Consider the following 16331-nt stretch of genomic DNA (forward strand, 5'->3'; position numbering starts at 1 on the left):
CTATACTGCCTTCTAAGAATCATCTGGCCAGGCTTGAATATTGCTTTCTGCTTCTCTGTTACTGCCGCTGCTTGACCGTCCTTTTTTGCTGTCAAGAGATATTGCTTGAATTACTGAATTCAATGTCTGCACACTTAACTCTTGCTGCTACCAAACTACTTGATGATGTAGAAGGGGTGCTATCATTGGGATTCACTGTCTTTTCTCCTTCTCCACAACTTGGTTTTTGAAGTAAGGACTAATAGGAACTCCTTTCACTCTGGTTGGCTCCAGTCAGCAGGAAACGACACGGAAGCAAGTTAGAAGACTCTTCTCAGTGGCTAACACACTCATCTTTCCTGCTGGTTGGCATATGATGCTGGAGATGTAGGGATCCTACTGGGAGCTGGCTCCCCAAAAAGTAAGGGGTCTAAGACCCCCTGAGACCCTGGGCAAGTACACCCCTGTATGCACTGTAGATGTGAAGACAGACTTCCTTTTGTCTGTCCTGAATCTGCCAACATTTGTTGGATGTCCACAAGTTCTAGTGTTACAAGAGAGGGAGAAAAACTTTTCTCTGTCTGCTTTCTCCATGCCAGATGTTGCTGGACATCAACTCCTATCGTGCATGAACTTTGGGAATGCTGAATGCGGCCAAGGAGAGCTGGAGTCTAACAATGTCTGGAGGGCACCACGTTGCCTATCTCTGGGCTACGCTGACTTGCAGCAACTCTCCAGGGTTTCAGATGGGGGGGCATTCCCAGCCCTACCTCTAGATGCTGGGGATTCATCCTGGGATCTTGAATATGGCTCCACTGCCGTGCTTGAAAGCTAAAGTAAGATTCTAGTCCTCGTGGTTGTGAACAAAGGGCTGCATTATTACTGAGGCACAACCCTTCTCTATCCTACCAACGGGCAAACTGGGTGGAATAAACTCCCTTCCCTGTCCGGGGGAATAAATAAATAAATTTCAAGCAACGTTAACAGAGGGTTGTGGAGAGAGGAGGGGGCTAGCCTCAAAATGGCCGGACAGCCCTGGGCTGGCTGCGTGCAGCATTTTAAAAAATCAAATCTGCTGCTAGGTGCCTGGGTGTTGCAAATGAGGCATTCGATCAATGGCTTCGATCCAGGTCACGAGAGTCAGGGCTGGACCCTCCCCTCCTTTTCTCTCTCTCTCCCCTCCCCATTTTCTACGAAGAAAACAACATATTGATTTTCCTGGCTCAGCCATTTACCCCTCCATGCCCACCAATTTTTAAGCCCGCTCCCGTTTTAATCTGTTTCCTGGTGCATATTGGGGCATTAGCCAGGTTCTTTAGCAGAAAAAGAACGCTTGACTCCTTTGACAGGCCGCCTTTAGCAGAAACTCATTGGGAAAGGTCTTTTCCGTCCCATTCCTCAGGAGGAGAAACTCTTCGTCCTGGGAAAGATCCATTTCTCACCCTGATTCTCACTCTGTGTCCTTTGTTTTTTTTTTTTAACAAAGGTAAGAGAGAAACGGTTTGTGTATCTGGGAATGATTTGTATGTATGGAAACGGCAAAGAGCTTTGCATGATCTTTAAGGCAATGGGTTGCGTCCAACACCATTCTACTCAGAGTAGACCCACTGAAATTAATGGTTCTAGATAAGTCATCTCCTTTAATTTCAGTGACTCTACTCTGCGTATGACTGATGTAGGATGCCCCGTGGCTTGCACCCATCTCAGTTCAACTCAGAGTAGATCCACTGAAATCAATGAGCCTGTTGGTCATGCCCATTAATTTCAATGGGTCTCCTCTGAGTAGGAGAGTTGCACACAACTGGAGATGGGGAAGAAATTTGATTCCGTTCACCTTTAAAGCCGAATCCATCAAACCCGCACGCTTCAAAACAATATGAGAAGTGGAACATGGCTGTCCGTCAACATTTTTGACGTATCCGAATTTTGTGATACAGTTCTCCAACCAAGGACCGTTGACAAAAATGCATATATTCGGGGGAAAGGTGCCTGAAAATATACTGCTGAAAATAACATGCATTCTGTTAGGAAAAATTGCTTGCAGAAATGTGCTTATCAGGCAAAAGTGCATGCCGAAATGTGTTGATTAGGCGAAATTTGCACTAAAACGTTGCACAATTTTGGGGGGGGGAACGCAAGTTGCTGTAGGAATCTGGAGAAGTGAATTCTAAGTTGGAAAAGAACTGGAGGGAACTGAGATTGTCATTCTTTGGTTGCTGTCCTGCACCACAAAATTCAGATAAATGCGAATTTCGAAGGGTGGCCGTCTTTTGGCCCTCATACTGTTTTGAAATGCACATATTTGATCAATTTGGCTTCAAATGCAACCTTGAGTTTTCCCCCATCCCTACTCAGAGTAGACTCATTGAAATTAAGGAAGCTAAGTCGTCATAGGGTTGCCATAAGTCGTAATTGACTTGAAGGCACATAGCAACAACAAAGGCTAATATGCCCATTGATTTCAATGGATCTATTCTGCGGCAGACTTAGCTGCGTAACAACCCCAACATAATTTGCAGGTAGGAAGTCCACTTGGCCATTTAATTTGGATGGCAACAGACTCGCTTCCTCCCAGTGAAGATTCCCAACATCTACAGACCTCACAGTCTGGCAGAGAGCTAGCGAAAGAGCCAGTGCCATCCTCTCCAATAATGCTGCGGACGTTGGAAGATTAAAGGGGCCTAAATGAATAAATGGGACATCTGTCGCGTCTACTGCATCTCGCTGTTACGGTCTGACGCAGACAGGATGGCAATTTCCAAACGGGAAAAACACTGCAGGGAGGATGCTGGTCTTCCCTGTGACCGTCTCTGGAATATTTATAGGAGGAGGCCTGGGACTCCTCCTGTCTCTCACTGATTTGGAAATTGATTACAGGAAGCTTAAATTTGGTGCATGCGTAGGATGATACACACGGCTTGAGCATGTAACATCGGATCAACCCTACCAGATCAGGCCCAAGGGGCCCATCTACTCCAGCACTCTGGACCCCAATGGGAAGCCCCCGAGCAGGACCTGAGTGCAACAGCAACTCTCATCACTTGTGATTCTCTGCAACTGGCGTTCAAAGGCATCCTGCCTCCAAGGGTGGAGGGAGAACGTAGCCACCATGGCTAGTAGCCATGGACAGCTATCTCCTCCATGAGTTTATCTCATCTGCTTTCAACACCATCCAGCAGCACCTTTCACAACATCCTGTCGCTACATTCCTGTGGCAGTGAGTTCCCTAGTTTAACAGTGCCCTGTGTGAAGAATTCTTTCTCTTTTCTGCCCTGAATCTTCCGACTCTCCTCTTCCACGAGTTCTAGTTTTATGAGAGGTGGAGAAAAACGTCTCTCCATCGTCTTTCTCCGCGCCTTGCATTGTTTTATACAGCTCTATCACGTCCCTTCTTACCTTTCCTCTAAACTACAAAGCCCAACAAATGCTGTAACCTTAGTAGAAGATTGGAAACTTTTGCCGCCCTGGGTTTCTACTGGGAGGAAGGGTGGGATAATCAATCAATCAATCAATCTTTCCCTTGAAACATCTTTTGCCTTGATTACTACAGATGTTTGACAATGGACTTCCATCATCTAAGAGTCTATCTGAGGTTGGGGATTTGTCACATTTCCAGCATCTTGACAACGAGCAGAGTTTTGAAATGCAAGAGTCTTATCTCCCCCCAAAATGACAAAAGAGCCTTGAAGGACAGGAAATGTATAGCGGCATAAGCGTTTATGGCGTTATAATTGAGTTTACAGGCATCTGATCCGTGAGCCGTCTGATCTGGCCACGGTGACACATGCCTTAGTTACATCCCATTTAGATTACTTTAACGTGCTCTACGTGGGGCTGCCTCTGAAGACTGTTCGGAAACTTCAGTTGGTGCAACGTGCTGCAGCCAGAATGTTAACTGGGGCTGGTTACAGGGACCATACGACTCCCCTGTTACAAAAGCTCCACTGGTTGCCACTCTATTTCTGGACACAATTCAAAATGCTGGTGATGACCTATAAAGCCCTATATGGCTTGGGTCCAGCCTATCTGTCAGACCGTATCTCCCTATATGAGCCTGCCTGGGCCCTGAGATCCTCAGGAGAGGCCCTTCTCTCAGTACCCACATCCTCACAAGCACGGCTAGTGGGAACGCGAGATAGGGCCTTTTTGGTGGCTGCCCCGAGGCTCTGGAATTCCCTTCCTAGGGAGGCAAGAATGGCCCCCTCCTTGCAGTCCTTCCGTCGGCAAGCAAAGACTTTTTTATTCCAACAAGCCTTTGGAACTGAAGGCTGTTAAGGACAGGGCTTGAAGGGTGCAGCATTGCTATTGTCTAATTGTATTATTTTAAACTGAGTTTGAATTATTTTAACTGTATGTATGAATGGTTTTAATACTGTAAATAGTTTAATTCGATTTTAATCTAGACTTTTGTATGTTTTTAATTATATGTGTTCTTTTATCTGGAAGCCGCCGTGAGTTCCAGTTTTGGAAAAAGGGCGGGGTAAAAATAATGATTGTAAATAAATAAATAAATAAATCTAAATGCAAACTCAGTCTAGGAGTTTGTAAACAAGGAGATGGGCGGGAAACGGAGTGCAGAAAGTGATAGTTAAGTGAATGGGCAGCCATTCACGATAACAGTTGGCGATAACGCAGACATTGCAGCATTGGCCAGCCAATTAACACATGCAGCCTGATTTTTTTTTTTAAAAAAAACACGTTTGTCCTGATTCGAGCCAGAGGTGACAGAATTAAATCTCTTAATGAATGGCAATTAAATGGTTTCATGCTGCATCCTCCGGCTGAAGCTCCTTTGTTTCAGGATGGCGCCTTAAAGGCCATATTTATTTATTTATTAGACTTATATCCCACCCTTCCTCCCAGTAGGAGCCCAGGATGGCAATCACAGTGGGGCTGTATTCACTTAAGTCCTACTCAGAGCAGACCTGTTGAAATTAATGAACCGACCCTTTGGAATTCCCTCCCCTTTAATGTTAGACAGGCACCATCTCTTTTTGGTGCCTACTGAAGACCTCCTCCTTTCAACAAGCCTTTTAAGTAGAGACCTTTCTTCCAGCCTGCATCTGTGCTGGAATTGCTTTTTAAGATGCTTTTAAATTTGTTTTTAAGAGGTTTTGTTTTAATATGTTTTGAAAGATGTTTTAATATGTTTCAAAGTTTTTCTTTATTTAAACTGCTTTTAGTGTTTGGGTTTTTTTTTGCCGCCCTAGGCTCCTTCTGAGAGGAAGGGTGGGATATTTAATAAAGAAATGAATAAGCTATTCATGTCTGTTAACTTCAGTGGGTCTACTTTGAGTATGACTAGCATTGAATACCACCCAGCGCCTCTTGAAGAGCAGCACTGGGTATTTAGATAAATCTGACATTTCTGATGTCAGACTTGTGTGCATTTTATGTGGAGGCAAGTGAAGGGGGAACCAATACCCCTCCAGATGTTTTCTGACACCCAATGCCCATTAGTCAGCATGCCCAATGGTCAGGGATGATGGGAGTTGGAGTCCAACAAGATCTGGGGGGCCACAGATGTTTCCCTATCCCCGATCTAAGAAGTCATCATTCCCTACTACATGCAAGGGATGGAAGAATGCCTCTTCTTAGAAGAGGCATTCCCTCCTGACAGAGCTTTTAAAGCTGAATCTGTCAGGTCTGCACTTTCCAAAATATGGGAACTGAAACGCTGCCACCCTTCGTGGTTAGCCCCTCTCAGAATTTTGCAACGTGGTTCTCTGACCAAACAGTATTTACAAAAGTGTGCACGTTTGGGGAAAGCATGCCTAACAGGGACTGTATTTGTGAAAGTAACATGCCAAAGTTGGTTATGTTAGGAGACGTTGCTTGCAAAAATGTGTACGCGAGTCTAAGCTGCCTAAGAGAATGTTGGAGAAATTTGCACCAAGATGCTGAATAATTTTCACCAGGTGCACTGACCCTCCAATCCATTTCAGTGCTTCAGAGCAGTCTGAGGAACATCCAGGACAATCCAAGGCCAACCAGACCAGGATCCACCCCCCCCAAACTGAATCAAGAGTCTTGCGCAGGCTTTAACTAGGGTTTAAACTCTAAACATGCTCCTTCTCCTTGCCACCTAGATGAACCTGATTCACCCCGGGGCAATCTGGGGCTGCCTGTACCCATTCCGGCCAAAAGCCCGGTCGACCCGAATCAGTCCGATTTGGCTAGAGCCGGGACACAGACACTTGCCACTGACCTGAAATCACCTGAAATCTCCCCTGCTCCTACCATTTGGCCTGTAGGTCATTCTAATTAGGGATGGAGGAATTGCCGGTTTCAGTTTCTCATCATCCCAATCTTAGATTTCATAGAATAGTAGAGTTGGAAGGGGTCTATAAGGCCATCCAGTCCAACCCCCTGCTCAATGCAGGAATCCAAATCAAAGCATTGCTGACAGATGGCTGTCCAGCTGCCTCTTGAAGGCCTCCAGTGTCGGAGAGCCCACTACCTCTCTAGGTAATTGGTTCCATTGTCGTATGGCTCCAACAGTTAGGAAGTTTTTCCTGATGACCAGTCGAAATCTGGCTTCCTGCAACTTGAGCCCATTCTTCCGTGTCCTGCACTCTGGGACGATCGAGAAGAGATCCCGGCCCTCCTCTGTGTGACAACCTTTCATGTACTTGAAGAGTGCTATCCTATCTCCCCTCAGTCTTCTCTTCTCCAGGCTAAACAGGCCCAGTTCTTTCAGTCTCTCCTCATAGGGCTTTGTTTCCAGTCCCCTGATCATCCTTGTTGCCCTCCTCTGAACCTCTTCCAGTTTGGAACTTAAACTTAGTTCTCTATGTTTTCCCAGCAATTTGCAATTTTTTAAAACAAAATCTCACGAATTTTCTGTTTTAGTGCACATTTCTGCCGATACGCTCATTGGTGTATGCCCTTTTGACTGGCGTACACATTTCTGGAAGCAGTTGTCCCCAAGATTAACCTAAGAAGCTGCCCGACCAGACCCTTGGTCCATCTAGCTCAGCAATGTATAAACTGAGCGACAGAAGCTCCCCGAGGTTTCAGACAGGGAGTCTCTCCCAACCCAACCTGGAGATGCTTTCGGGGACTGCACCTGAGACCTTCTGCCTGCAAGGCAGGGAGTCTGCCCCTGAGCTATGACCCTTCCCCAGAATATGAAGCATTTTTGTATGTTGTAATATCTGCATTGTCAGACACACTTTCTCCCAATAAATGTATTTTATTTTGGGGTAGGAGACCTGCATTGCAAAATTCAGAGAAGGGTGGATTTCGTAGGATGAATGTGTTTTGCTTCGCGTATCTGGCTCAACAAATGCACGTTAGGTGGTCTCTCATTAAAAGGTCTGGAGACCTCTGTGAGGAACAGCATTTCCTACCGCATGTGAGAAATGGAGGAATGCCTCTATTTGGAAGAGGCATTCCCTCCTGTGAGTGGGGAATGCCTCTTCTTAGAGCAGGGATGGGGGAAAACCTGTGGCCCTCCAGATATTCCTGGACTCCATCAGCCCCTACTGCATGTGAGAAATGGAGGAATGCCTCTATATGGAAGATGCATTCCCTCCTGTGAGCAGGGAATGCCTCTTCTTAGAGCAGGGATGGGGGAAAACCTGTGGCCCTCCAGATATTCCTGGACTCCATCAGCCCCTACTGCATGTGAGAAATGGAGGAATGCCTCTATATGGAAGATGCATTCCCTCCTGTGAGCGGGGAATGCCTCTTCTTAGAGCAGGGATGGGGGAAACCTCTGGGCCTCCAGAAATTCCTGGACTCCATCAGCCCCAGTCAGTGGCAATGGGAGTTGGAGTCCAGCCACATCTGGAGGGCCACAGGTTCTCCCCACCTCGTTCTAACCACTGTGCTGCACTGCCTCATCCCCTGAGGTCAAAGATCCTGGATCCTCCACCTCATTCCCTTGCACCACCAGCATGGCATAGCCCAATCCCCAGCCTGCGTGTGTGCGTTGGCAGATCTCCATGATGAGCAGCTTCCAGAAAAGCTGGATGTGTCAGTGTGTGTTTATTTTTTTTAAAAAAAAAACCAACCCAAAACTTTAGCAAATGATCCTGGGAGGGAGCCCTGGGCTCTGTCTGTGTGTATGCACCCATGAAAGAATCTCTTCGCCTGTTCCGTTCCTCTCTGGATTCAGTCTTGCTTGCATTCCCTGACAGTGACTTGTTGCACCGTTTGAAAGTAAAAAAGGATCAGGAGTGTGTGTGTGTGTGTGTGAAGCCACCCCTGCGCGCCCTTCTCTTTCCTTGGCACGCCGCCCCACTTTGCATCGAGATGGCTGGAGGAATTTGCAACGCTTTTGAAAAAAGGAAGATGGCTGCCAAGAGGAGAGGGAATGCAAAGAGGGGGGAGAGAGAGAGAGAAACTTTTTTGGAAGCAGAGTGCAGGGCGAACTGTTCTTTTCTGCTCTCAAAATGGTTGCCAGTGAATGCTAGTGTGTATGCGCGCGCAGGTTGGGAGGGGTGGCTGGACGGGAGGAGCAGCCAGGAAAGGCTGCGGGCCCTGGAGTGAGACTTTTTAAATATATATATATATATATTAAAAAAAAACACTATGATAGCCAGAGCCAAAATTCCACGTCCAAAGTAAACAGCCAGTGAACTGTGTGTTCTTTTCTGTTGGAACGGTTGCATTTTTCCTTCTCCCTCACCCCCCCGTCCCTCCCTCTCCTTGCCTCTATTTAAAAAACTAAGAAATAAAATAAATTCACCTCCCTTGAGATCAAATAGACCCAACGGAAGGTGTGTGTGTGTGCGGGGAAGAGAATCAGATTTTTGCTTTGTGGTTTGCACAGATTGGTTCCTCGTTTTCAACGCTTTGGGTTGTTTTGTCAGTTTTTGGGGGGGGGTTAAGCAATAGAAAATTGAGTTTGTGGGCCGGGGGATAAGGCAAGTGGAAAGTTTTCCAGGGATGACGTAATGACATGAACATGATGCTTTTATTTCTGTGTTGTGTGTGGGGGGGAGCGCAATGCCAAAAAAGTTAAAGGTGGGCTTTTTTTTCTTTTCCCCACTTCTTCTAAGGGCCCCAGGGATCCAATGTTTGAGTCGCCTCCCTCACTGGGGTTTTGAACTCGGCACAAAATGGCTGCACAGTGGGGGGGAGAGGAAAAATGTGGGCAGGCAGAGAAGGGGGAGACTACAAAATGGCCGCCCCCGCCTGCCCACACTCGTCCCAGGAGGTGCTGCGTTTAAAACCTTCCCCCGTGTTCCATGGCTCCTTGCCTTTCCATTCCCGTCCTCATACAATGGGACGGGGGTGAATTGTGCACACACACACCATGCATGGAGATAGACATGTGCGCGCATACACCATGCGTAGACATGTACATACACACACCATGCATGGAAATAGACATGTACACACCCACACAAAATGGGGGAGAGCTTGCACCTCAGAATATTTTATCTTCCAGCCCAGCAAAACCAGGGTAGATGTTTCCAAAGCAATTTTGGGAGCGGGAGGATGGCAGAATGGAAAACGTGATGGTTTGGATCCTCTTGGTTCCCCCCCCCCGTTACCTGCCACTCACACACATGTGTGCCCCCCTCCTGCCAATCGGGCCACTGGGGCAACTGGCCCGAGGCTGTGAAACGAAAGGCAGAAAGGCCATGCGGGCGAGTGGAAGAAGCGCTGATGACGGTGGTGTATGAAAGAGAACGAGAGGGGCGTCAGTGGGTGGTTTGAGAGTGAGAGATGGAAGGAGATGTGGGGGAAAGTATTTTTGGCGAGGCAGCTTGGCGCGGGCCCAGTTTCTGAGGCTGAGCGTAGGCTGGGACAGAGGGCAACAGAGGGCCAGGCTTTTAGGGAAGCATTAAATGAGCCCCCATCGCTGGCAATCCCCCCCCCGGGAGCCTCTTCTTTTGGCTCACGGGCCCGGCTCGGGACACGGCAATTTACATCCCCCCTGGGCAATGCCATTTGCGTTTATTAGCCGTGACTCAGCGCCAGCCTGCCTTGCAATTATGGCGGTTTGCGGGGGGGGGCATTTAGAAAGAAAGTGGCTCTGGAACAGCATTCTGGCTGCTAAGCTTCAGGGCTGGGGGGGCAATAAGGATGACCACCCAAAAAAAGGAAAGCCGTCCCCCCCCCGACACAAAGGGAAGGGCCGTAGTTCAGTGTCGGAGCCTCTGCTTTCCATACGGAAGGTCCCAGGTTCAGAGCTGGGGGGTATCCCTTGCCTGAGATCCTGGACAGCCACTGCCAGTCAGTATAGACAATACTGAGCTCAGTGGACCAAGTGCAACACCAGACACCTAGCAGCAGATTTTATTTTTTTAAATGCTGCATGTAGCCAGCCTGGGGCTGTCCCGCTCCTCCCTCCAGACCCCTCTGTTAATGTTGCTTGAAATTTATTTTCCTCCCCCCTCCCCCTGGACAGGGAAATAAGTTTATTCCACCCAGTTTGCCCACTGGCAGGATGAAGAAGGGCTGTGCCTCAGTGATAATTCAGCCCTTTGTTCACAACCACGAGGACTAGCATCTTACTTTTGATCTTTCAAGCACGGCAGTAGAGCACTGCTTTGCATATGAAAAAGCCTGGGATCAATCCCCGGCATCTCCAGATAGGGCTGGAAGAGCAGCTGCCAGTCAGTGTAAACAATATTGAGTTAGATCATAGAATCATAAAATTGTAGAGTTGGAAGGGGCATATAAGGCCATCCAGTCCAACCCCCTTCTCAATGCAGGAATCAAAGCATTCCTGACAGATGGCTGTCAGATGGTTTCTATGATGTCAAACATGAGGAGGGCTATTTCATTCAGCCAGTCTTTGCGTAGCATTCCTTATTTTAGGGGTCCCCGGGAAAAAATATTTCTATTTACGTGTGTTAAAAACAGGGACCAAAGTTTTAAAAGGGGTGTGTGGGTTGTGATTTGTCAGGGAAATCCAGAATGTGAAGTTTCGTTTTTCTTGCATATGGTTTCATTTGGGTCTGTGTCCCTTTCCAGCGAGGTCAATGTGATACAAGAAATGTTTGCTTTGGGATGGCCTGAGATATCCTTCGTAGGGATGGAAAAGTCTGTCAGTCCAGTTCTCCACATTTCTGCAGCAGTATGCATTTTTTTTAAAAAAAAAATCCTCATGAAATTCACCAGCTTTTTAGTGTTAATAAACACACTTTTGTAGAGAGTTTTGACTAATGTACACATTTTTGCAAGCTGTTCCTTGTTGTGTAACACATTTTTTGCATGGTATTTTCACTCATATATTCATTTTTATGCATGCTTTCCCCTAATCTATGCATTTTTGCAAACATTGCTTGGTTGGCGAACTGCATTGTAAATTTCAAAGGATGGCTGTTTTTCAGTTCATATTGTTTCAGAAAGTACGCATTTGATCGATCAGGCTTGAAATGCAAACTGAATCGAAATTCTCACCCTAATGGCTAGATACAAGTTAGCGAACCTGAATCTGATGCTGCTAGGAAATCAGGACCAATTGTGGTCAATTCAAACAGCTGACACATGTGCCTACACATATGTGCATGTAGCCCCTCTAAACTACTTTGTTTCTAATCAGTGACTGTCCCATAACTTCCTGCCAAAATCCGGTAACCTTTTATATCACAAATGTTCCAGTTTATTTTTGGTATAGCACAAGAGGGCCTCTCCGGATGATAAGAGCACAAATAATGTTAGGGAACCATTGCAGACCGACAAATAAAGTGGAATGTCCATTTCGGCCCTCTCCGCTCCTCATTTTTTCAATCTTAAGTTCAGTTCTCCACATTTTCGGCAGCAATTTGCAAAAAAAAATTTGGAGAAGAAAAATCATAATGAAAATTCTTTGGTCCTTTAGCGTGAATTCAACACGTTTTAAAGTTTGGGTTACACTAATGTAGACACTTTTGCAAGCAAATTTCTTCTAACAAAGCATTTTTGTACACTATTTTCATGAATATATTCATTTTTATGCACGTTTCGCCCAATATATGCATTTTTGTAAACATTGTTTGCTCATCAAACTGCATTGCAAAATTCAAGCCAGTGCAAATTCCAAACGATGGCTGAGTTTTTGTTTTTGGAAAGTGCAAATTTGATGAACTCTGCTTTGAATGTGAACTGAATCAAATTTCTCGTCCTTTCTAGCGGACGGTCCCACGACAAACCCGTCACCAGTGCACTATTCTTGTGCAGTAACACGTTCCAGGATGTATCCGCTAAGGGGGAAAAAAATCAGTTTGAAAATTCCTCCTGCATCTAGGAACGTGTGGAGTTTTGCCAAGTGCTGCTGCATGAGAAAGTGAGATGGGGGTGTCGGGGTGGAGTGAAGGTGAAGGGGGGGGAGAAAGACCAGAGTGTGGTTTGGAACAGGGAGGGAGGGGCTGGCTCATCCAAGATGCTAGAAAGAACCTATAATGCTGAGCTCAGCGTCTGCAACAAGACAGGCCAAAGAGCCTGATTATTTTTAGATAAGATGGAAAGAGTTCTGGGCTACAACCCGGATGAAGCGTGAGTTGGGTTTCTGATGAGGACGAGAGAGCAAGAGGCAGGGAACGGAGGGGAGGAAGGGGAGGGTTACAGCAGTGGCCGAGGAATGGAGAAGCCCAGCCCCTTGCGTGCACACACACCCACCAATGTTGCAGGTCCAGTCAGCCGGAAAGGAACTCGCACAGGCCTCTAGCTCGCAGCGCCCACCCAACATCCCCCCTCCCCCCCTCCCTGAAAGCTGCCAACTTTTTCATTTTTAAAAAGAACAGCGTGTGACGCTCAGTCGGTGGAGTGCAATTTTGAAAGGGCCCCTGATCGTGCGCAGAGTGCTTTTATTTTTCTTGGAGAAAAGGGGCGAGGGAGACCTGTCAGCTAAACGTCCACAAACTTCTGGGGTCTGCAAACTCCCCTCACTCAATGGTTAGTTAATATTCCTGTTTTGGGGGTTCACCTCCCCAATGATTTTCTGCAAACTTCTGGGGTCTGCAAACTGATACCTGCCCTCTTGTGTGGATGATGCCATTTTGTCTTCATAAAAGATCCACTTGGTATTCGTATCTAACAGAGTGCAGAGATTTTTCAGCCCCAGGGCCATTTTCTCTTCTGGGCAGCCTTTCGGGGGCCACATGCCAGTGATGGGCGGGGCCAGAGGCAGAGTGGGCGGGGCAACAAACGTAAATGTAACTATTGTGCAGCAGGCTAGCTTCTACCAGGGATGGGCGAGGAATTTGAGTCAGTTCTCATTTCAAGCTGAATCTATCTAATGCGCGCTTTCTGAAACGCAGCCACCCCTCCAAATCCGCACTCATTCGAATTTTGCGATGCAGTTAGCCAACCAAACAATGTTTACAACAATGGGGAAAGTGTGTGTAAAACTGACTGTATGGCTTCAAATGGCATGCAAAAATGCATTATATGATGAGACATGGCTTGCAAGAATCTATATGTTAGTCAACCTACATAAATGTATTTATTAGGGGAAATTCACACGAAAACTGTACTGAACTGTAGTTTGTTAAAGGGTGCTGGGAATTGTCACTCTGTGAAAATGACAGTTCCCAAGATTCTGGGGGGGGGAGAAGAATAGAGAAAGCCTTTTCAATGAGCTTGAAATGTATGGTGTGTACACAGCCTGCGAAGCTCTTAAAGAAAAAAGAATGAAAAGGAAGCCCTATGTAAAGTCTTTAGGCTGTTTATGCCGCACAGGTTTTTGCAAAATGTTACTGCAGCAAGGCAAAATGCACGGGTTTGGGATGTGCAGTGGCCTTGTGGTAGTGACGCCAACAGGGTTTTGAGGTCAGGCATTTCGTCTGCTGCTGGTGGCCAGGGGAAGGGAGGTTGGGCAGAAGGCTCTGTCTGTGGGTAAGGGCTTGTCAATCACCACCCCCTGGCTGGGCGGGCGGCAGAGCAAGAGTTGTTGGGGGGGGTGAAATAGCCATTACTGCAAAAATTATATTACACAGGCCAGCCCCGAAGTGCTTAGCTGATGCTGTAGCAAGCCTTGCGGTCTGAGTTTAAGGGAGGCATGTCCAGAGATATGGCTAGCATCACCGCATTGCGCCCTGCCCAGGGCTCCTGACATGTGACGGGTGGAGGTTCAAGCGGTATAGCTCTTGCCAGCAAGACATCAGACGCGTGAACCGCCTCCGCCACTACCCCAATTAAAAAGGATTGAGGTTGTTGTATCCAGCGTTAAGTCCTACTCAGTGTAGACTAGGAATGGGTGAGAAATTTGATTCCGTTCACATTGCAGGACAAATCTGTCAAATGTGCACTTTCTGAAACAAGATGAGAAGCGAAATGCACCCATCTTTCTAAACCTGCACTTATTTGAATTTCTCAATGCAGTTCTCCAACCAATGTTTACAAAAATGCATAGATGGAGGAAGTGGGCATAAGAATGAATCTATGAGTGAAAATGTCGTACAATGCATTATTGCATGTTGATAAATGGCTTGCAAAACAGTGTACGTGAGTCAGAACTGCCTACAAAAATGTGTTTATTAGGAGAAATTAGCACTAAAATGCTGGAGAATTTTCATTGATGTATTTTTTCAAAAATCAGATTGCTGCAGAAATGTGGAGAACGGCATTTAAGACTGGGAAAAAATGAGGAACTGCATGAACCGAAATGGAGAGATCTTTCCGTTCCTAGAATAGAACCATTAAAATCAATGCACATATGGCTAACTTAGGTCCATTTTTTCAGTAGGTTTACTCTAAAGGTAAAGGTGTCCCCGCACTTATAGTGCAAGTCGTTTCCAACTCTTAGGGTGACGTCTTGCGACGTTTACTAGGCAGACCGTATATATGGGGTGGGATTGCCAGTTCCTTCCCCGGCCTTTCTTTACCCCCTGCATATGCCTTGTACTCATTTTACCGACCACGGATGGATGGAAGGCTGAGTGGACCTCGACCCCTTTTACCAGAGATTCGACTTCCTCCTTCCGTTGGAATCGAACTCCGGCCGTGAGCAGAGCTTCGGCTGCGTTACCGCCGCTTCCCACTCTGCACCACGGAGGGTCTTGAGGTTTACTCTGAGTAGAACTTAATTGCATACAACTCATTGGGTTCAGTTCTAATGTTATATTCAGGATTAAGGATGTTAACACAGCCATTCTTCGAAATTTGCATTCGTCTGAATTTTGTAATGCAGTTCACCAACCAAAGAGTGTTTACAAAAATGGATATGTTAGGGGAAAATGTCATAAAAATGAATATATTGGTGAAAGTAGCATACAAAAATGCATTGTATTAGATGAAACTGGTTGCAAAAATGTGTCCATTAGCCAAAACTGCGCACAGTAATGTATTTATTTGTACCAAATAAAATATACTGGAGAACTGAATTCCGGATTGGACAAATAGAAACGGAGAGAACCCAAACTGGCAGATCTTTCCAACCCTACTCACTTTGGACGCATAACAACAAGACATGCTTCACTAGAAAAGATAATGCTGGGAAAAACAGAAGGGAGTAGAAAAAGAGGAAGGCCAAACAAGAGATGGATTGATTCCCTAAAGGAAGCTGCAGACCTGAACTTACAAGATCTGAACAGGTGGTTTATAACAGATGCTCTTGGAGGTCGCTGATTCATAGGGTCGCCATAAGTCATAGTTGACTTGAAGGCACATAACAACAAGATAAGAATATAAGAAGAGACCTGCTGGTTCAGGCCAAAGGTCCCTCTGATTTCTAAATAAATAAATATGTCACTGATTTACTGAACCTTTTAAAAGGAAATGGGGTGCTAAAGGAGAAAGTGGTCGCTGTGGTGACTTTTCCCCTCTAAAGCTTTTTTGGGACATGGACTTCAAAAGAGCCATCGGTTGCCTTAGAGCCATCAATTGTCGTATACAAAAGAGCCATCAGTTTCCTTCTATAAGCCCAAATGCAGATTGTGATTATTTGCACAGGGATCAAGAGCCAGTGTGGCGTAGTGCCTAGAGCAGCCTTTCCCAACCGGTGTGCTTCCAGATGTTGTTGGACCACAACTCCCATCAGCCTGGGAGTTGTGGTCCAACAACATCTGGAGGCACACCGGTTGGGAAAGGCTGGCCTAGAGTGTTGGACTACGACCTGGGAGACCAGGGTTCAAATCCCCACATGGCCATGAAGCTCACTGGGTGACCTTGGGCCAGTCACTGCCTCTTAGCTTCAGAGGAAGGCAATGGTAAACTGCCTCTGAATACCACTTACCATGAAAACCCTATTCATGGGGTTGCCATAAGTCGGGATCGACTTGAAGGCAATCCATTTCCATTTTTCAAGGTCCCCAAAGTCTGATATCTAAAACACTCCTGCCCCACAAATCTCCTATTTAAATTCAAAAACACTACACCCTCTGACATCCCCCCCCAAAAGTCCATTTTACAGGGTGTGAGAGAGTGAGGATTTTCTAACACTGTTGGGGGTCCACTTGGCTTAGAGTTGA

General features: G+C 46.4%; 1 protein-coding gene across 5 annotated transcripts in view; it reads left to right on the forward strand.

The window, feature by feature from the left end:
• NFIC (nuclear factor I C) overlaps positions 1-16331 on the forward strand; it is a 145199-nt gene that overhangs the window by 75222 nt on the left and 53646 nt on the right. The gene's annotated exons all lie outside the window — the stretch shown is intronic.

This window comes from Rhineura floridana, chromosome 18 (genome assembly GCF_030035675.1).
Source record: "Rhineura floridana isolate rRhiFlo1 chromosome 18, rRhiFlo1.hap2, whole genome shotgun sequence".
NCBI classification, from domain to species: Eukaryota; Metazoa; Chordata; class Lepidosauria; order Squamata; family Rhineuridae; genus Rhineura; species Rhineura floridana.